At 35.2% G+C, this 23,009-nt stretch overlaps 1 protein-coding gene across 25 annotated transcripts in view; it reads left to right on the top strand.

Moving 5' to 3' along the window:
• The window catches only part of LOC145263096 (guanine nucleotide exchange factor DBS-like), an 810,829-nt gene that overhangs the window by 209,614 nt on the left and 578,206 nt on the right, over window positions 1-23,009 (top strand). The window lies entirely within an intron of this gene.

Here is a 23,009-nt window from a genome sequence, read left to right as displayed (position 1 = left end):
ATATACCCGGTGAACCAAGTGCAAGAAAGATTAAAACAATTGCACTTAAAGGGACGGTTAGAGGGACGGTTAGTGTCTTGAAAAGGTCTCTCTGTTGGAATATATGCAATAGCAGGTGAATGTCTGGCATCCGGTAGGATGCCCCATCCCCTGCTTGGAGCATATGATAAGAAAATTGAAAAAAATTGAAAAAAAGTTCACACGTGAGCTTCCTTATCAGAAGGAAAGTTTTTCAGTCGAATATGTGAACGTTCATATAAGACCACACGGCTGCACAGGAATAAACTGAAAAGATAACAAGGCTTCTGTCAATCAAATAAACAAGCACCATATATATATATATATATATATATATATATATATATATATATATATATATATAGGTATGTATACGTATATGCATGTGTGTATATATGCATACATATATGCATGCATACATATATTGTGTGTCAGGGTATCTTGAAAATCTGTCTTTCTACTTCTACTATTATATAAAAGGACTTTGCGTGTGTGTCATTACATTCCCTATGGACTCGAAAACAGCTGAGACAATTTTTTTTTTTAATTGCACACAAAGTTACTTCATGTGCCTGGCAGTGTTCTTAGATAGGTTTTGTATCAGAATGTCTTCAATAAGTATCGATAATCAAAATAATCCAATAAAAGAAGGAACAGGCGATTTTTGACCTTACACAACCTAAGATCACAAGTGCATTTGAGAAGTTTTATTACCACACAAGCTGAAAGGCTCAACATATGAAATCACCAGCAGGTTCTTGGATATGATAGGGGCGCATTCAAAATGGATGTTTCTGTTAAAAGCACAATTGCACCATGATTTTTTCATTTTAAACTTAAATTTAAACATTATATGTTAAAATAATTTTATAAAATAAACAGTAGGTTCTCTACAGTGCAATGTAGACAACAATGTATTGTGGACTAAGTCATTGTGAGGAGGCATGTGGAGCTTCCTACCAGTGCACTACAACGGGTTCCAAACTAGAGTAGGCTATCAATTAATTTGATTGAAAAATGGGCGATTTCACCGATTTCGATGATAATAAAAATATAGGAGTGTGAAACATTCATTTATAATCATTCAATCCCGGACAACGTCGAGTCTCCCTGCTAGTCCATCAATAAAATGCTTGATTGTAACAATGCGATAGATAAAGCACAAATTACTTATTTAAAAATTATACAGTTTTTAGAAATTTATCACGGTTTCATTGTCACTTATAGACCTTTATTGTTTAGAAGTGCTTTTTCATGACTTTCCTTCTAATATATAAACGGCCATATGTCTGTCTGTCTGTCTCAATATTTTCAAACTCTACATCCTCCAAAATTAAAAGTCTCAGAGCAGTGCTAGGGATCTCAAATAATAATTGGATTTTTTTACGCGCTATTTTTTATGGGTCTTTAGCTGGTTAGAATTGGTCAAAAATGGGTCACAATTGAAAAAAATCATTAAGCATTTTTTACATTTATTTTCGATTATTTTTTTAATTTTTAATCGGTTTATATGTGTGTCATGTTGATACAGTGGTAACGTCACCAGCTTTGAATGCTACAGTTTTGCTTTTTGGTTTCGATTCTTGCTGATGGCACCCAAATACTTTATTTTTTTATTTTTTTTTTTTGAAATTACGACTCTATAATAATATATACGAAATCTGGACAAATGAAAATATATTTAAGCGTATTTTACACTTGGGCAAACCCGGGCGACCCCCCCCCACACACACACACTAGTATCTAATAAAGGGATTTGATGAAAGTTTTCTCAGAAACGTTCGTACATTGTTGATGTAAACAAACCATTTGGCACCAACGAAGTTTTAGAGCATACTCGTTTTTTAGATAACTCTTATTACTTATCTTCATCCACAAAAATTTGATGCGATGCCTCCATTCAGTCTCAAAAGACAAAAGATGCCCCCTATAGGGGCAGTTGCACATGTCAATGTGAGGCAAGGGTTGCACAATCCACAACCACACTCCAATCAGCACGGTTTGAGTCTAGCGGCAAGGAGAAGTCTAAGACGACTGGGAACAATGGCAAGATAAGTGGAGAGCATATAGAGCAGCTGGAAGTCCCAAATGGTCACCCATTTAGTACTGATCAGGTTCCATGTTGCTTAACTTTGGTGATCCAGTGGAAACCGTTGTGACTACATGATTATGCCATATAAATAAAGAAGAAAGTTAATATTTCGCTAATTCTACATTTATCAGCGCACAAAGTACTTATAAAATAAGCACAGGGATGGAACACTGCAGTGATGTGACAGGGCCTTGAACTTGGCAGACAGAGCTGGATCTATGAGGGTGCTTCCAAAAGTAAACCTTCCTGTTTATTTTTTTAACTCAAAAAAGTTGAAGAGCTATGAAAACAGGAGTGGTATCATAAAAACGAGCAACCTTTTGTACTCCAGCATTTATTTTTCTACATAGTCACCACCATTCTTAATGCACTTTTGGCACCAATGAACGATGGCTGTGTATAGATGTTCAGAGTGCACTTTATCATACAAGAGTTGTTCCAAATGTAAAGCCTCCTATTTTTAACACAAAATGTTGAAGAGTTACGAAGGCAGAAATGGTACCATTAAAACAAGCAACCTTTTTTTGCACCAGAATTTATTTTTCTTCATAGTTATCACCCTTCTTAATGCACTTTTGCCAAGAATTCAATGATGCATCTCTGCTTCTGACACACATCCATGACAGGGATTGCTTTCTTAATCTCACACCGTCAATATATGCAAAAGAGAGCTGAAACTTTCAGGTAATGAATGCCAATATACAGTCATCATAACAATGCAATTTGAAATCACCTCTGATCCATTCGGACGGAATATAAAAAAAGATACGAGGCATCAGTTTTGGAATGCCTCTCGTATTTTTAGTATTTCAACGGTGCTTTAATACATTAGTAGAGTTTAGTAGCAGTAGGAAAATATGTTTATGGCAAGTAAGCTACACAGAGGCATCCAATGACCTCCGGACTGAAGTGGAATGGGACCGCAAGTGGATGGTAACATTTAATGCTAGTAAGGCTAAGCAGCTCTCCTTTAACGATCACAAGAAGCCTCTTGAACCACCGATATCCATGACAAATAACACCCTACCTGAGAATTCTTCCTTTAAACTCCTCGGCCTAACATTCACAGGTGGTATAATCTGGAACAAACACATTGAGGACATTGCAAAGGCTGCTGCAACTAAGGTGGGTTCCCTCTATCGTGCTAGAAAACTACTCACACCTGAGAGTATACTGTACGTATTCAAAACCACTATTTGCCCATTCGTGGAGTATTGTTGCCAAATCTGGGCTGTTGCCTCTCCCACTAGTCTCTTTCTTTTGGATAGGATCCAAAAAGAGTCTTCGATCTAATAAGTTAACTAAGCTTCAACCCCTGTCCAATTGTTGCGATGTTGCAGGCCTGTGCCTGTTTTGCAAGTATTTTAATAGAATGTGCTCTGATGAACTCGTTGCACTTGTGTCCCCACAACGTACATATCTCCAGCAAACCCACTTAATAACAAAATCACACCCGTTAACTGTTGAGGTCTCTAAATGCCAGAAAGCTTTCTACTTTAATAGTTTCTTCCCTTGAACATGTAGACTTTGGAATTCCCGGTCTGTTACCTGCTTCCTTGACTGTAATGATATGCAGAAGTTTAAATGTAACATAAACAAACATCTTGTTAATCTTTTGTAGGCATGGCCCCAAATAGTAGCAATTTACATCCAAGTGACGATACACCTTGTTAGGGGTAAACGTGTTTAAAAATAAAGGAGAAAAAAAATCACCTAAATAAAAGAAAAGGACTGCAAGTCATGTATTTGAGAAGAGTTTGGTCATTCGCAATAAAAACATTAACCTGTGAGATGAGAGAATAGTAACGAATCAGATTGGTTATTTAGCAACACTACTTTGATATAAAAGCAATTGCAAAAAATAATCTGTGCATGTAGCCTAATGATTTTCCACGGGAATTTTTTTTTATTACATTTTAACCCCAAAGTGGCATTTTGATGCATGGAGCTACTATCTGGTACATAATTTTCAGGGATACTATGTAGGGAGTTGAGCAGCAAGGTGTCTATTTACATTACACTTGAACTTCTAGATGTCAGTACAGTCAGGGAAACAGGTACCTGGAAGGGAATTCCAAAGTGAAGCACTTCTAGGGAAGAAACTCTTGGAGTAGAAAACTTTCTGGCATCTGGCGACCTCTACTGTGTAGAGGTGGGATTTAGCTGCTTGTCGTATTTGTCGAGAGTGTTTACGTCAAGGGAGAGCAGTTCGTCAGAGCACCTACCATAAAGATACTTGTAAAACAGACAGAGGGATACAAAATTTCATCAATGGGACAGAGGTTGAAGCCTAGCTGATAGTATGGGACCCTTTAGGTTGACGACTCTCTTTTGAACTCTGTCTAAGAGCGAAAGACTAGTAGCAGATGCACCAGCCCAAATGTGGCAACAATACTCCATACATGGGCGAACGGTGGCCTTTTAGATTTGTAGGATATTCTCAGGCATAAGTAACTTTCTAGCACAGTAGAGAGAGAGAGAGAGAGAGAGCCCACCTTCTTTGCAGCAGCCTTGGCAATGCCCGCAATGTATCTGTTTCAATTCATGTTCCCTTGTGAATGTTAAGATGAATAGTTTGAACGAAGTACTTTCAGGTAATGTATCGTATCAATTGTCATGGGCATCATTGGTTGAGAAGTTTTCTTGTAATTATCAAATTAAAGTATTGAATCATTATATCCCCATTCCATTACAGACTGAAGGTCTTCTGCTAGGTTTGTCGTCATGGACGCTTTTTGTCATATATATTTCAATACCACTATATCTATAAATATATATATATGTAATCCACTTTTGTCCTATTATATATATCTATACTCACATAAATTCAGGTTTTTGTGTATTCATATTCATATTAAAACCCCTTTTTTTTCTATTTATTTAAAAAGAAAATAAAACTTAGTTATATATGGGTCGTGGAATTGCATTCATCTGCAAAAGATCTAGCTAATTTACAAATTCTTTTAAGCATTTATTTTAATCAATTCTATATTAGTTTTTCCAGTTAGTTCTTCAGTTAACTATTACATGTAATTATATTCATGCAGATATTCTACATGATTTATACTTGCGTAATATTTGTGTAAACAGGTTATAGCAAACACAAACCTCTGTCTATATATATTTATGTATGTGTATGTATATATTTGTTTAAATATATTTATGTATGTGTATGTATATATTTGTTTAAATATATTTATGTATGTGTATGTATATATTTGTTTAAAAAAATTGCCGACGTCCTTACCAATAAAATAAAAAACAAACAAAACTGTATTTTTCTTATGGATTTATATGGGTCCCTGATGAATTTTTGTTTGGTCGATCTACACCATTCAACGAAACATGTGTAAGACGTACCATACAGCTAATAAAATAATATGAATGTTATATAAATATACGTGACATATTGAAATTGTTTACTAACGGTATATGTGCTCTGAAAATGCAAATCCATTTTCATTGAGCTTAAATAAATGTAACATTTTTTTAAAAATAACTTTAAATATATACATTAATATATATATATATATATATATATATATATATATACACACACACACACACATCCATCCATACATATAAATAATATAATCCCAGTTTACTGCTTGAACAGTAATGTGTATGTTTTCTTTGATTTTTTAATGCTTCCAAGTCCTTTATTAGGAATTGCTTTCATCTCTGTGTGGCCATTTCTCTTGAAATAACAAAGGATCCAAGTGTTCTATTCTGATTACCAACTTGCCAATTCTTTTCTCGATAAAGTGTGGATATTTATTGTTGTGAAATGTCCATTTTCTGAAGACATTCAGATATTATCATTGAGACATGACTCATTTATTAGCCCTCATCCGATAAAACCAGAAATATTTCTCTCAGAACAATTGACTTTCTTTCGGCAACCTTCCAAAAACGGTTCAACTCCAAATGTTCAAAATTCCATGTCGAATTCTTTGGACAAAATACTGCTTTCGCTACTGATCCATTTCATGACATGTTTGGTCAAAGAATCGAAGTGAAGTTTAGTTCGTATTATTTGGATTCTTAGGATTACTGTTCTCATCTTGAGTGTCATTTTCAGAACGTTTTGGTCGATGTAACCTCCGACCTTCTTCAGGTGTATCTTGTTGAACTTGAGAATGTTTCTGTCGAATTCAGGAATTTGAACGTAATTTTTGCTAGGATCCTTTGCACAGTGGGTGGAGTACTTGAAAAAATCAACTGTAAAAGTGACCTTCTCCTGAAGATTGAATTCTCAGTGTTGGCAACTAAAGAATACAATTGTAAATTACTTAAGACCTCTCTTCAGTCATGGCTGACGGAATAAGAACATGCCTCTCCCCTAAAGTAAATGAAGGGTTCCGTTCAAAATTTAATCCAAATTTCAATTCAACAAGATACATCTGAAAAGGTCGGAGGTTACATCGACCGAATCTTTGAGAAAGTTCACTCAAGACAGGAACAGTAGTCTGAAGAATCCAAATAATATGAATAATCATCTCAAAAATTCAGAGATGAGGTTCAGTTGTATTTATCCTTATATATAATTGTGGTTTATGTAAAACCTTATATTTATCATAAAAAGTCACTGCTTATTAAGGACCAGCAGCCACTCAAGGATAAGGGTTAATGTGTGTCAGGTGAGACAACAATGTGGTGATCAGTAATAGTGAAACTTGGATAGAAATTAATTTCTTTAAGATGGCTCAATAAAAATTTGCTTATGTTGGACTTGAAAACGACTATGTTATAGTCAGCTGAGAAGCAATTTCACAGTATTGTGTTCCACACACAAGCAATTCTGGATAAAGGGTTTTGCTCATAGAATTTTCATTTAGTTTTAGGTACAGATATTCATTGTAGCTAGGTAAATGTTTGCTGCAAATGTTTTACAAGGAGGGGGCGCTATATAATGAAGCTCAGTCGAACACCTGCCACGGAAATAATGGTAGAGCAGAGATAGTTTTGTAACGTTTCTTCTGTGGAATGAATATTTTGTTTCTATATCTCCATCTCCATCTCTCTTTATCCGTCTCTATAGTTCTCTATGTGGCCCCCCCCCCCTCGTTTTATCCCTTCTTCTTCCCAAGTTCCTCTTTCAACTCTGCCCAGCCCATCCCTCGGATTTTTTTAGATGAGGACTGATAATTTGCATAATTTAAACTGCTGTTCTAATCTCTGGTGTTATTCTCACAATATTCTGCAGGTGGTTTTTGTCAAATTCAGGAATGTCTCTTAAATTCTAAAATCTGTATGGAATCTGAGTTCCATTCAAAAACTCAAAACGGCTTTTTTTTTTTTTTTTTACAAAGGAGTCCCCACTTATCAAGGCCCAGAGGCCATTTGAGGATAAAAGTTAAAGAGTGTACGGTAATCAATGGAGCAATATCATAGTAATCTTTAGTAGTAGAAATTTGGTAAATCGGATTATTTAAGTGGAGGGCCCATCAAGAATTTGTTTACTTTGGACTTGAAGACGACTATATTGTAGTCAGCTGGGAAGCAGGCAGACCGAACAAAGTTCTACAAGTGTGCAGTTCTAAGATAGAAGCTTTATTCATGGAATCCACGTTTAGGTTTAGGCACAGATAAAGAGTGGGGGGAATTATTGACAGTGGTTACAGCTAGATGAGTGTTTTTCATGAAAGTTTGGCAAGAAGGGACCCTAGATTGGAGCTCAGACGATCACTTGCCATAAAAATAATGATAAAGCAGAAATTGGCTCTCATCTTTTCTTTTATAATAAGAGGCAAATAATTCTTCTGGTACTTGGTATAATATGAGCAACTAACTCCTAGGCATTATTTCCTCAAAGGAGTAGGTAACTGTTTTACCTATACAGTTCCATCAGCCAAAACCAGACAGAAGGCTTGCCTAATTCGTAATTGTATTCCTCATCTAGTTAAGCAACGTTCAGCCTGGTCAGTACTAAAATGGGTGACCATTTGGGAATTCCAAATGCTGAATGTGCTCTCTGCTTATCTTGGCATTGTTTCCAGTCGTCCTGCATCTTCCGGGATCTATGGACCTCTACAGTGAAGGGATGAGATTTTATTGCTGTCAAGTAGGTCAGAATATTTTCGAGTCGAGAGTATGAGTGTAGTATATTCGTTGGAACACACTTTGTGGAAGTGCTTAAATAAAGTCGCAACCAAACAAGAGCTTAACTGAAGATTGCCGTTTAAATCCTCTTTCTATTTCATCGCCTCCGAAACCTACAACTCGACGTCTCATTTTTCCGTCTGTAGTATTTACTGCTTTTTATTATCCAGAACAACGCTCTTCAATTCGGCATCTTAATTGAAGGTTTTAAGACCTCCTCTAAGCATATTGTTTAACCTCCTTTTGGCATTACTGTCATGGTGCAGTCCGAAATGGCTCATCTTGTGTCAAAGTTGGAGGCTGTATTTTGTCCAGATTTTCTTTTCTCTTAGGATTCCAAAGACATTTTCTGAATTTGACTTATGGTATATTATATACTAGTTGTACCGGCAAGGCATTTCTCAGGATCCATTGTATTCAAATTTATTTCGTAAATATATTCAGTGTTTAAACTTAAGTTGAACCTAGTCTCTATTTAATGATGGACCCTCTCGTCGATTCTGATGTATGAGCTCCGCCGCAATAACTAAGTTGTTCAGAAATTTACATAGATGATTTTGTTTATAGTGAGTAAGTTGTGCAGAACCAATGACATTTTCCAACTTTCACTTATGGTATACGACATGTCTTAAATAAGTTTCCAGACATTTTTGTACATATATTTAAAATTGCCCCAAACTCTTGAAAATTCAGTATGCTATTAATCTTATCTTATGAGATGACTGACCAATTTTTATGACTTCAGGTTCAAATGAATAGCTACAGCAAGAATTGGAATACACCCTACTAAAGCCTGATTGTTACAGTTGGTGAATTTCAAAATTCTAATCTTGATGTGAGAACATTTTAGAAGAATGATTTGCAATAAACTTCTGCTTGAAACTTGAAAAAAATGCCACAGAAACGTATGAAATGCTTCAGACTGGTTTTGGACCATCTTACATGGATCGAGCATCAGTTTTTGAGTAGCATATAAGATTCAAGGAAGGCTGGGAGTCTATGATGGATGATGAGTGGTGTGGAAGGAGTAAAGAAGTTAGAACACCAGAGTTGATTGGCCAAATAAAGAACTTTATTGATAAGGAACGTTGTGTGCACAGTTTGATGTCAGTGTGGGAACTGTATACACAATTATTCGTGAAGAATTGAAAATGCAGAAGATTTGCGCAAATTTTGCCCCAAGGGTGCTTAGAGAAGATCAGAAAGAAAGACATTCTCATAGGCATCAAGACAGTTCCTCACCCTCCCTATATTCCAGACCTTGCTCCCTATGACTTTTAGTCATTCCCTAAGCTCAAGGAAAACCTTAGAGTCATTGACATGTTCACACAAGAAGACTTCCATAGGGCCTTCTAGAAATTGTTGGGAGTGTACAACAAGTGCATTGCAGCCGGAGGAGATTACTATGAAAGGGACTAGTTTTATGTGTGTATTATCAATAAAAGTGTCCATACAAAAAAAAAGTCTGGAAACTTATTTAAGGCACCTTGCATTATATACTAGTTCTACCGACAAGGCATTTCTCGAGATCCATTGTGTTCAAATTTATTTTGTAAATATATTCAATGTTTAAACTAAAGTTGAACCTAGTTTTTATATAATGATGAACTCTCCCGTCAATTTCGATTTATGCGCTTTGCCACAACAACTAAGTTGTTTGGAAATCCACACAGATGACTTGTTTATAGCAGTGAAGGCTTTGTGCTGAACCAACCACACTTTTTGGTACAACTGCTAATCTTTGTCAGTACAATGGCTACCACAAGACAAAGCAGACAGTAGACCTCGAGATTTTACATAACAGTGTTCTTTTTCCTAAATGCATGTTTTAACAAAGACTTATGGTGCATCTCCCCCAGTGAATTAAATGTGCCTCCAAATGTTAATCTATGTCTCTGTGTAGTACATACAGCACCTAGTCTTCCCTAATGGTCACCCATCTAGAATAGCCAGGCTTATCATTGTTTTACTTTAGTGATCTGGTGAGAACTGGTATGTTAACGTGATTATTCCATATATATTTTATTTATCAGAAACTAAGCAAGATACATGTACGGAAGAATCTGTCAATAATCCATTAATGTCTAAAGGTATTTGAGGCCTGGTGGACCAAATGAAGGCTTACAATGCAAAAATTGATTTTTAGCGTTATTTGGTTCTGGTTTGATCGAATATCACATGTAAAATTGTAGTACTTTTTATATTAAGATATTAAGACCATCATTTTACGACGAATCCCTCTATATATTACCTGGTCGCCATTTTGAATATTATTGTTTATAAGTAAAACAAGTTAATCCGGCCTCGTTTTTGAACACAAGTCAACCTGGTTTCGTTTCCAATTTTCCAAAATTTTAGAGGGGATGGGGGAATGCCATTAGAGAGTACTGTTCACGCAAAGAAATTTTTTGGGTTTTTAAATGGGAAGGGGGTCATTTTTATTTATTTTTTTAAAGTTGAGGGCGGGGATTCAAATCTGTCCATTTTTTGCTCTCATTTATAATTTAATTTGGGGGCATGGGGGAGGGGAATGGCGGACGCGTGAATAACAATATTACAAAATGGCAACCTGGTAATATATAGAAATATATTGAAAGAGTGGATGAGAGTTCTTGGGTTAGTAGATGTAGAACAGTTGAGGTAGCAGGGTCAGTTTACAGGGAAAGGACAAAGGAAACATGGGAGGAAATGTTAAAAATGTATATGTGACAATCAGGAATAAAAAAAGACCTGACCCGGGATAGGTTAGTTTAGAAATTAGATGCTTTTAAAGTCGTCTGGTGCATGCTGGCATGTAAGATGCTTGTTAAACCGAATATGATGATGATAGGGCAACTAGTCTAGGAGTACAAAAATGGCAAAATAATATCAGCCACTAATAGTCTGTATTTATTTGTCTCCCACATGAGAGTAAAGTTAGATGCAAGGTCTGTTTTTAATGTAATGAAAATCCACTTATAAAGGGGTGTTCTGGATTATGGCAAAAATTAAAATCATCTCAATCTAGAAGGATTTCTCCTTTACTGCCTGAGGAAAAAAAATGAACAGATGAGTGTCACTTCAATACTCTCTCTCTCTCTCTCTCTCTCTCTTTCAATCCTTTCATATATATATATATATATATATATATATATATATATATATAAAAATGTATTGATAAGGTTGACGTCGTACATAATTAAAATTGTCTCAGTCTAGAAGGATTTCTCCTTTATTGACTGAAGACAAAAAAAAAATGAAATGTAGCCTTAGAACAGTTGAGTGTTGCTTCATTTCTCTCTCTCTCTCTCCTCTAAAAAAATAAAATGGATTGACAAGAGTGACGTCATACATAGGAGGACGTTGACACCTCCCTGCAACAACTAACCACTATATACGATTTCCCCTGTTCTCTATCTATGCCTAAATCTAAACTCAGATTCTATAAACAAAGCTTCTTTTCCAGAACTGCCAGCCTTTGGAACACTGTTCCACTGGCATGCTTCCTGGTTGAATACAACATGGTAGCCTTCTAATCTAATGTAAACAAATTCCTGTTAAGCCGTCCTCATAAATAATCAAATTCTACCCAATTTACACCAGAAGTGATTACTACGCCATCACCTTACATTCATTAACCCTTATTCTCGAGTGGCCTTCTGGCCTTGATAAGTGGTGACTCCCAAGTGAAAAAAAAAATAAAAAAGGAGCTCGTCATCAGCTCCCCTGATCAGGATATGCATGCAACTGGAGACCTCTTGTGAAGTTTATATTCCCATGAAACTTCCTCCTTCCGGGAAATCCAGTTCAACCTGTCTTGGGTGAATGCTGTAAAAATTGGCGTTATTGAACTTAGTGGCTTTTTTCTGTTTTTTTTTCTTCGTTATGTCCCTTGTCTTGAGTGGATATTCAATAAAGGAGTGAAGGAAATGTTGGTAAAGAAGGAAATCCAAATTGAATGGATCAGGGGACAGGAACAGGTTGCAAACTGTTTGACAAAGATGGGAGCCCCTACTGAAATTTTCCTTTTTTTTTTTTTACTTTTTGTTGGAACTTTGATTAACACTTGACACAAGAAGACACCAGCAATGTTAAAGTTGGAGTTATCAAACTTGGTGACTTTTTTCTATATATTTAGTTATTTCCCTTGTCTCGAGTGGATATTCAATATGGCATCCAGCCAACATTAACACGTGTTTATCCTATGTCGTATGAAAGTACTAAGTGAACTAACTAACACTATGTTTCTGAAAAAAAAAAAAAAAGAAGGGGGAAACAGTGGTTAATGTCGATTGAGTCATGCAGAATATTATGAGAGGATTGAAAATGATTGCTTCTTTACTGACTAAAGACAAAAAAATGAAATGCAGCATTAGAACAGATACTACACTTTGTTCCTAATCAACATTCTTTGCGCTGTACTACTCAGTTGATTCTATCCCAGCTTCTTTAAAGAAGAAATACACCAACATTATTATTATTATCTAAATATTAATTTACTTGTCCGACGTCCAGTGTCACAAAAAGCATCATCATCGCAAACATTAATTAATGAGAAACGAATTACCTCCCTTTATAGTCACTAGCTATCTGTTAAAAATCATTAAAACCATTTCCTCTCCAAAAATTGTCAAAAATAAATAAATAAATAAATAAATAAATAAAATAAACGTGGCTGTCTGTTTACGGTTTCAAATTGGCTAGTCATGTTGAGGAGACTGTAAGTTTTTTTTTATTATTGCTATAGTTTCTTTTTAAAATTAAAAAAAAAATGTGCAAGTGAATTGACATCTGTTCCTTTATAATTTATATTAAAAAAAATTATTCAGAAAAAAAACAAAAAAAAACAAAGCAAAACAATGTGTTGTGTTGAATTTCATTGAAAAAATCTAAATTATTTAAATCAATTCTTTTTTGCTTTAAAATGTTAAAAAAGAATTTGCTAAAAAATTATTTCAAATTCGTCGTTATTTGTTTTATTTTATTTTTTATTAATTTTATTTATGATGTGTTTGAAAAATTTTCAACTACCATGGAATTTCCGCAGGTTCTGCTTGTTGTTGTTGTTATTATTATTATTATTATTATTATTATTATTATTATTATTATTATTGATGATGATGATGATGAGAAGCAGGAGGAGGAGGTTTTGATGGTGACGGTGGTGTAGACGAAAAGGCTAATAAAGAGGTCAGGTCTTTCACATTACCTAGAAAGCATGATTGACGGGAAGAGGGATACTGTCGAAAACGTCATTGCTCAAATTGACAGGTTTCTCCAGGGAAATCGGCTAAGTCACAAAGATACGTATCTCCAACATCAAACCATTTCTCCTATTGGAAAGATGAACAAAGTTTTCCTACAAAATGGCGGACATTTAGGGACACCTGTCTTAAATGCATCAGATCATTCGGAAAGAAAAATGTGAGCACTTTTTTTTTTTTTTTTTTTTTTTTTTTACGATGTAAATCCAACATCTTTTTGCACAAGTCATACTAAGAACAATGTTATCTTTTTTTTAAACTGAATAATTTCGAGGACTGGTTTCTTCTGTGGAAAGAACCATTTATTAAGTCACCTGACGAGGACTTCTGATTTTAACTAACAGTTTGTCTGAAACATTAGCATGCCCAGTGTCGCGACCATGTAATTTTTTTTTTATTAATAAAAATATATTTTGCTCTTCTTTTATTGAGCACTCTTAATAACCTCATTAAATTCATTAGTTATTACTCTTGAATACATTTAACTTACTCCTTCCTATAAAGGTCGAACGCCGGCATTACGAATGCATAACGTAGTAGCTATTGGTTCATGTTTCAATTTTTAGCCTTGCAGTAATCATGTTTTCATAGCCCAGTCATTGACGGCAGAGGCAAAATAAATCGTGAGCTGAACGTTTTGGTTTCGATTTTCGATGGTGGCGCATGTCTTTTTTTTTTTTTTTAATACTTTTTAAATCATTACTATATATTGCATCCTATCTATCTATCTATCTATCTATAAAAGTGAAAGTCTGTGTGTGTACATTTTCCTACGCAATAACTCTGTCAACGGACTCGAAATTTGATATACGAGGTACTGAGATTTGGGAAAATCGATGTGATCGGTTTTCGGCCAGAAATTTGGCCATTAAGGGGTCAAAGGTAAAAGATTTGACCTTTGAGAACATTACCAAACTCCTCCTACAATTTTGGGTCTAAACACTTGAAATTTTAGATATAGATTCCTTGGACATGGATCTAACTTAATTACTTGATTTGAGCTCAAAACAATAAATGTTCAGTAGTCATAATAGGGGTCAAAGTTAAAAAAAATTGACATTTTTTTTTTGTTTTTTTGGGCTCAGCATACATCTCCAAAAACCTGGGCAAAAAGTGAAAATATCAGTCTGTCTTTTCTCTATGGTAGTTAAGGAAGACTATTATACAGAAAGCCATTACTTTACATATTCACACTTTTTAATATATATGCATATAACCTTACGAACAGTACCTACAGCCCAAGCAAAGCCGGGCGAAACAGCTAGTATATATATATTAGCAGTTCAGTCCGGCTTTGCTCGACCCCAATGTACTGTTCATAACTTTATATCCATATATATATATATATTAAAAAGTTTGACCCATGTCCAGGTAACTTACATCTAAAATTTCAAGAGTTTAAACCCAAAATTGGCAGTGGAGTTTGGTAGAGTCTGTAAAGGTCAGCTCTTTCAACTTTGACGTCTTGGTAGCCACATTTTTACTCAAAAACTACTTAAAAAGCTTGCTGCATGTCTGAATACCCTTTATGTAAAATTTTAAATTTTTAGACCCCAAATTAGCTGAATAGTTTGCTAGAGACCGCAAAGGTCAAATCTATTGAATTTTGACCCCTTGGTAGCCAAATTTTTGGCCAAAACCGGTTAAAAAGCTTGTCCGATGTTTGAATACACTTTATATAAAATTTCAAATGTTTAGACCAAAAATTGGTTAAGTAATTTGGTAGAGACCACAGAGGTCAAATTTTTTAAAACTTTGACCCCAATTTTGACCCCATAACATTTATTGTTTTGGGCTCAAAATCAAACTAAAAAGTTTGATACATGTCCAAGTAATCTACATGTAAAATTTCAAGTGTTTAGACCCAAAATTGGTGGATGAGTTTGGTAGAGTTTTCAACGGTCAACTTTTTTAACTTTGACTCCTTGACAGCCAAATTTCTGGCCGAAAACCGATTAAAAAGATTTTCCCAAATCTCAATACTCCTTATGTCAAATCTCGAGTATGTAGACTTAAAATTGACAGAGTAGTTTGATAGGGAAATGTACACACGCACACACAATTTCATTCATATATATATATATTGCTAATGAATCACCACTTATAAAGGCTATAAGCCTCTCAAGGACAATTATTATATCCAATATAATCATGTTGACACACTGGGGTCTTGTAAGCTCACTGATATTAAGCAGTACTGAGTCTCATCAGTATCAGACAGATGACCATTTGGGAATACCAGGCACTGTATGTAGGAGAACGTCAACACCTCTCTGCAAGAACTGCAAAAACATAACATTGTCCTCTTCCCGACTTTGACTGGGGACTGCTTGTGAATTTGATATTCCCTTGAAACTTTCTCCTTCAAGATGAGCCGGTTCAACTTGCCTAGGAGGAGTGTTGTTTCATTTCTCTCTCCCTCTGTCTCTCTTTACCCTTCTACCAGCTATAAAAAAAAAAAAAAATGGATTGACTGTCGTCAAGGGTGACGTCGTACATAGGAAGACATTGACACCACCCTGTAAGAACTGCAAAAATCTAACATCGTCATCTCCCTGGACTGGGATATACATTCAACTGAATGCCGCTTGTGAAGTTGAAATTCCCATAAAATTTGCTCCTTCGAGGGAATGCAGTTCAACCTGTCTTGGGTGAAAGCTATTTAAAAAAAATGAGGCAGGAGCAGTGGTTAATGAAATGGAAAAATTGTCAGTTGGATGATGAAGAATATTATGAGAGGACTGAAAATTAACAAAATTTGATGTTTTTTTTATTTACTTCTCCATAAGATCTCTATTAAATCACCAAAGTTAAGCAACGTTGAGCCTGGTCAGTACTAAAATGGGTCATCATTTTGGACTTCCAGGTGCTGTATGTGCTCTCCGCTTATCTCGGCATTGTTTCCAGTCGTCCTGGTCCTCTCCTTGTCACTAGACTCAATCCGTGCCAATTCAGGAGAGGTGTGGTTGGAGAATGTGCAATCTCTGCTTCATAATTACATGCGCAGTTACCCTTATAGGGAATATCTATTGTCTTTTAAAACTAGTGAAAATGGTTTCTAACAAATATTTATACTCATTGGATTTGAAAATAACTATGTTGTAGCCTGCTGGCAAACAGTCCTACGATAATGTTTCACAGCTGGAAATCTTTTGGAAAGAAAATAAAAAAAAATTTTTTTTTTTTAAATAAATTTCTAAATTTAATTTAATATTCTTACGATGCCTCCATTCAGTCTAAAGAGACAATGGATACCCCCTGTAAGGGTAGCTGTGCGTGGAATTGCAAGGCAAAGGTCGCACAATCTCCAACTATGCCTCTCCTGAATCGGCACTGCTTGAGTCCAGTGGCAAGGAAAGGTCCAGGACGACTGGAAACAATGTGGAGATAAGCGGAGAGCACATATAGCACCTGGAATACCGAAGTGGTCACCCATTTAAGTTCTGACCAAACTCAACATGATTGTCGTTTTTTTTTTTTTTTTTACAAAGGAGTAACCACTTATCAAGGCCTGGAGGCTACTCGAGGATAAATGAGTGTACAGTAGTCAATGGGGCAATATCATAGTAATTGTTCATAGTGGAAATTTGTAAATTGCCTTAGTTAAGATGAACAGCTCATCAAGAATTTGTTTATGTTGGACTTGAAGACGATATATTATAGTCCGTTGGAGAGCAGGAAACCTGAACAGAGTTCCACAGGCGTGCAGTTCTAAGAAATAAACTTTGTTCATGGAATCTACGGTTAGGTTTAGGCACAGATAAAGAGTGAGGGAAATTATTGATAGTGGTTTCAGCTAGACGAGTGTTTTTCGTGAAAGTCAGGCCAAGGAGGACCATAGATTGGCGCTCAGACGAGCACTTGCCATGAAAATAATGATAGAGTGAAGACAGGCTCGCAATGTCTCTTCTGTGGGAAACAGGTTGCAGGGAAGAGGAAAGAAAAGGTTATTAATAATAAAATGATCTTTAATAATATATATATATATATATATATATATATATATATATATATATATATTAAAGATTATTTTATTATTGGGATGCGTGGATGTCCAATTCAAAGTTTTATGAAAGACTTAGTTTTGAATGGAGGCCACACAAGTTGCTGACCATTCCAAGTCGAAAATGCTGGAAAGGTCATATTCAAATAGATCTTTACCTTAATGGTTGTACCCGTGCCCCTCCTCTCGCCGCTAACTCTCCCCGCTCACTCAATTTTTTCTATCATTCACACTGAGGAAGATCGAAGGATCGGTCGAAAATTATGTGCTTCTGAAGGAAACATTCTTGTTTTTTTTTTTTCAAAAGACTTTTTGTATTCCTACACGTCAACACACAGGAAATAAATACAGAAAAGATATAAACATTTATATTTTTTTCGTATTGATTTTTTATTCATACATATATATATATATATATATATATATATATATATATATATATATATATATATATATATACTATATATATATATACTTCACACTTCCGGTTATAAGATAGACGAATATTGGCTGAAGAGAGCTTGATAAGGATACCTTAAACGGGCCTTATTATCGGGCTTGAAACCGACGGTACCAATGATCTGTCTCAACTAACAACTTTCTGTACACAATATATATATATATATATATATGATTAATTTAACAAAATTTAATATTTTACTTGAATTCTGAATAATTTGTTGAAAAAAAAAAAATTTTTACACTTCAGACATAAACACATAAACAAATAGTTGCTAATGAAACTATGGCTAACAGTACAGAATAGTTAACAGTCAAGAACCTGTAAAGAAAATATAAAAATGTAAATAACTTATAAATGCAGAAGAATTAAATTCTTTACCTACCTGTTTAAATTATGGAAACTAAAGATTTTTTTTTTTTTTTTTTTTTATATATTTCGGAATTAATTTTGATGAAAGCTAACAATGATAAAAAATAAGGCAATCAAGATTCTTGCGTGATCACTTAAAAAATTGTTGTTTTTTTTTTTAGCATTTTCACCTCAAACAAGGCACAGTGCCACTTTGATATAGGGGGTTACTATCTGGGACATAATTTTCAGCGATACTATGTAGGGAGTTGGGCAGCAAAATGTCTATTTACATTACACTTGAACTTCTGTATGTCAGTACAATCAGGAAAGTAGGGACCTGGAAGGGAATTCCAAAGTTTAGCAGTCCTAGGGAAGAAACTATTAGAGTACAAGGCTTTTTGGGGATCTCTACTGTGAAGTGGTGGGATTTTGCTGCTTGTCAGGTTTGTGGGGGACTATTTACATCGAGAGGGTACAAGTGCTTGTAGTTCGTTAGATAACAGACCATTAAAATACTTATAAAACAGGCAGAAGGATGCTATATTTCGTTGATGGGAACAGAGGTTGAAACCTAGCTGACAGTGCAGGACCCATTATATTGGTGACTCCCTTTTAAACCCTGTCTAAGAGGGAGAGACTAGTAGCAAGTGTACCAGCCCAAATGTGGCAACAATACTCCATACATGGGCGAATGGTGGTCTTATAAAGGTACAGGATACTCGCAGGCGTAAGTAACTTTCTAGCAGGGTAGAGAGTCCATCTTCTTTACAGCAGCCTTGGCAATGCCCTCAGTGTATCTATTTCAATTCATGTCCCCTGTGAAATGTTAAGTCGAGGAGTTTGAACAAAGTACTTCCAGGTAATAATATCATTAGCTATGGTTATCAGTTGTTGAGAAGGTTTCTTGGTTTGGCTGTTTTGTTTTACGTCATATCAACCCTTTTCAGATTATTTAATGCCGAATCCAGTTATTTTGGAAATAGTATTCATGTTGCATCCAGCTATTTTGTAGGAGGTTGTTATTCTTCAAGCTCTTTGTATCTTTAATCGTTAGTTTGTAGTGTTTGACTTGGTTGTTTTATAGTGGATTTTATCGTTTTTTGTTCCCTGCTCTGCAGAACATGAATGAGTTTTGCAATGGGAGAAGGAAAAGGGTTACAGTATTAATGCTTGGTACATTTTTAGAAAGAGAAAAAGAAAATGGGAAGAAGAAAAAGGGGAGAAAAGTTGGGTTGTTTTGTTTGTTTTTGCAGAACATAATTAAGTTTTGTAAGTAAAAAAAAAAAAAAAGCATCAATGTTAGGTGCATTTCGTCTCAGGAAGCCAATATCTTCAGACAGCCTGATCTAGTAGCACCAGGAATGTTTCTTGTAATTATTAAAGGAAAGAAGCTTAGCTACGATTGGAAAGCAAGGTAATCAAATTATTTTAAAAAAAAAAATACTTATCTACAAGTAAACCTGAATCTGCAAGCCCTGTACTTGCTTTAACAAAATCTCTATTAAAACCAAACTTAAGTTTAGCGAATTTAAGTGATAATTTTGATCGCCATGTTCTTTTCTTGTGTGTTTAGATACATGGATATCATGATCAAATTTTGAAATAAAATTATCTTACAAACAATTTCCACATGTTTAAAGTATACTGGTCGGCAGAGAATTTAATTTTACTGCGTTTGTGATAAATTATTGGTGTTTATTTGTTTCCCCAGAAGAGCAAAATGTGACACAAGGCCGTTTTTAATGGAGGGGGGGGGGGAGGCAGCTCTCCAAAAAAGGGTCACTCTGGACGTAGGCAAAAATAAGAATTGACTTAGTCAATGTAAGGGAAACCCTTCTATACTAAGGACAAATTAACTTCTGTGTAGAATCAGAACAGATACTACACGTTTATCTTATTTGCTTTCTTTATTTTATGTTTTTTTTTTCTCGTTCTCAAGCTGTCGAGTGTTAACTATTCTGGACTTTTACTTGTGATTTCATTAGCAACCGTATTTAAAAATAAAAGTATCCAAGCTAATGTAAATTTATTAGTTTTATTTATTTAGTTCAAATTTAGCTTAATTTACATTTTTTTTTTTTTTTTAATTAAACTAATGGTTTCTTTTTTTGTTGACTGAATTTAGAGATCAAAGAATTCTTCCCCCCCCCTCTCTGACAAAAATCAAACAGAACTCCCAAGAACAAAGCTTATTTCCTGTGGAACAAAATACCATGAACGTACTTTCTAACCAACTACAACATAGTCATCTTCAAGTCTAATGTAAACAAATACTTGGTGAGCCGTCTTCTTAGATAATGAATTCCTCTTAAGAAATCTTCTGTCTATTCCAGTTGTTGTTTTCCTTTCTCGTGTTAGTTTTCATTGTTTAACTGAAAATCTCTTTAATCTTCATCCTTGAGTAGCTCTTGGGCTATGATAAATGGTAACCTATCATAAAAAAAAAATTCGGTAATTTTTTTTTTTTTTTTTTTTTTCAAAATGGCCAACAAAATTTAAAAAAAAAAAGGAAGGGGTTAAAAATGAATATACAACAAATAAATAATATCAAAAGCAAGCTCTGTCTGTTTGACAACTATTTCAATGGTAGGTGCTCTGATGAACTGCAAGCCCTTGTACTCTCTCAACGTAAATACCCCTGACAAGCAGCAAAATCCCACCCCTACACAGTAGAGATCCCTAGATGTAAGGAAGCCTACTACTCTAATAGTTTCTTCTCTAGGACTGTTAAACTTTGGAATTCCATTCCAGGTTCCTGCTTCCCTGACTGTACTGGCATGCAGAAGTTCAAGTGTAATGTAAACAGACATCTTGCTGCTCAACTCCCTACATAGTATCCCTGCAAATTATGTCTTAGATAGTAGCCCCCTACATCAAAGTGGCCCTGTGCCTTTTTGGGGGTAAAAATGAAATAATATAAAAAAAAAAAAAAAGAAGCTAACTTACTATTCTACCTACCTGAATAAGATTTCTTCTAGTTTTTTTTTTTTTTTTAATTTAATTTTTTTTTTTTTTTTACTTAAAAATATTACTGTCAGGTTGGAATGAAAAACAATATGGTGGTCTCATTTGAGATCTAGTCAAGCGGTAATTAAATTAAACCACTTCAAGCTATGAATGAATTTGCGCATACGCAAAACTAATAGAATTATGTCGACAAGTTGAAATGAACAATTTTGCATTTCAAGTTACCGACATATTTGTGCATGCGTTATTCATTCATCCAAACAAAGATTTTGCTCATTATAAACAATCCTTGGTGTATGATTACTACTTGCTAATTTCAGTGTTATTTGACTAATAGTTTAAGAGTTTATCGGTTAAATATTTTTGCCTACGCACGTACATCTACTGTTTTATTTATACAGATTAAAAAACACTTTAAACCAATGCTCGGCACGCCCTATCCTGTCTTGATAAAGTCTAAAACCGTCTGGAAACTCTTTTATTTTCTCTGCAACTTTTTTTTCAAAAAGGAGACATTGTGAGTCTGCTTCTGCTCTATCATTATTTTCATGGCAAGTGCCCGTCTGAGCTCCAACCTATGGTCTTCTCTTGCCAAACTTTCATAAAAAAACAATCGACTAGCTACAACCACTATCAACAATTTTCCCCACTCTCTATCTGTGCCTAAATCTAAATGCAGATTCTGTGAACAAAGCTTCTTTCCTAGAACTGCCCGTCTGTGGAACACTGTTTCATTGGCCAGCTTCTCGCTTCAGCCAACTACAATATCGTAGCCTGCAAGTCCAATGTAAACAAGTTCTTGTTGAACCGTCCCCTTAAATTATGAAATTATACCCAACTTACACCATAAGGGTTAAGAATGTAAGATGGCAGCTTAGTAATCGCTAATGGTGCAGATGGGGTAGAACCTGGATTATGCAAGAGAAGGGCTTAACAAGAACTTGTTCACACCGGACCTGAAGGTCACCATACTGCAATCGGCTGTTATGTTCATCTTTTTTGCAACTAAGATTTTATTTGAACTAAAATGGGGTTAATGAATCCCTGGTTACACTGATGGGTAAAAATGAAATAACAGTCCCAAAATGTATTAAACCTCCGCTGATGATTTTTATATGTAAATACAGGGTTGTAAGTATCCTGTACCTCTACAAGGCCACCATTCGCCCATGCATGGAGTATTGTTGCCATATCTGGGCTGGTGCATTTACCACTAGTTGGCTGGTTATTTTTTGTTTTATGACATATCAGCCCGTTTTAGATCATTTAATGCTGAATTCAGTGATTTTGAAGAAAAACTTTTTAATATATATATATATATATATATATATATATATATATTTTCAAGTCAGTTTCTATTTAACCCATAGTTGGGACCCTCATAGGTACTACCACTCCGGGTTAGAGTGGACTTGGCAGCAATGGCAATTAAGGGGTGGCTCCACACTCCCCAAAGCCTGCAAGCTGAGGCCTCACCATTGGATATAGTTTCAGGTCATATCCAGGACCTCTACCACTAGTCCCTCCCTCTTAGATAAAGTCCAAAAAAGAGTTATCAATCTAATCAGTCCCACTTTATCAACTAAGCTCCAGCCCCTGTCCCATCACTGCAATGTTGCATCCCTGTGTCTGTTTTACAAATATTTTAATTGAATGTGTTCTGATGAACTCGTTTCACTTGTACCCCCTCGATGTACATATCCCCGACAAACCCACTTAGCAATAAGATCTCACCCCTTCACTGTTGATGTCCCTAAATGCCAGAAAGCT

The sequence above is a fragment of the Euprymna scolopes genome, chromosome 38 (assembly GCF_053919585.1).
Source record: "Euprymna scolopes isolate OS-2025 chromosome 38, ASM5391958v1, whole genome shotgun sequence".
Taxonomy (NCBI): domain Eukaryota; kingdom Metazoa; phylum Mollusca; class Cephalopoda; order Sepiida; family Sepiolidae; genus Euprymna; species Euprymna scolopes.
The sequence above is the reverse complement of the archived record's forward strand: the minus strand, read 5'-3'. Positions and strand labels throughout refer to the sequence as shown.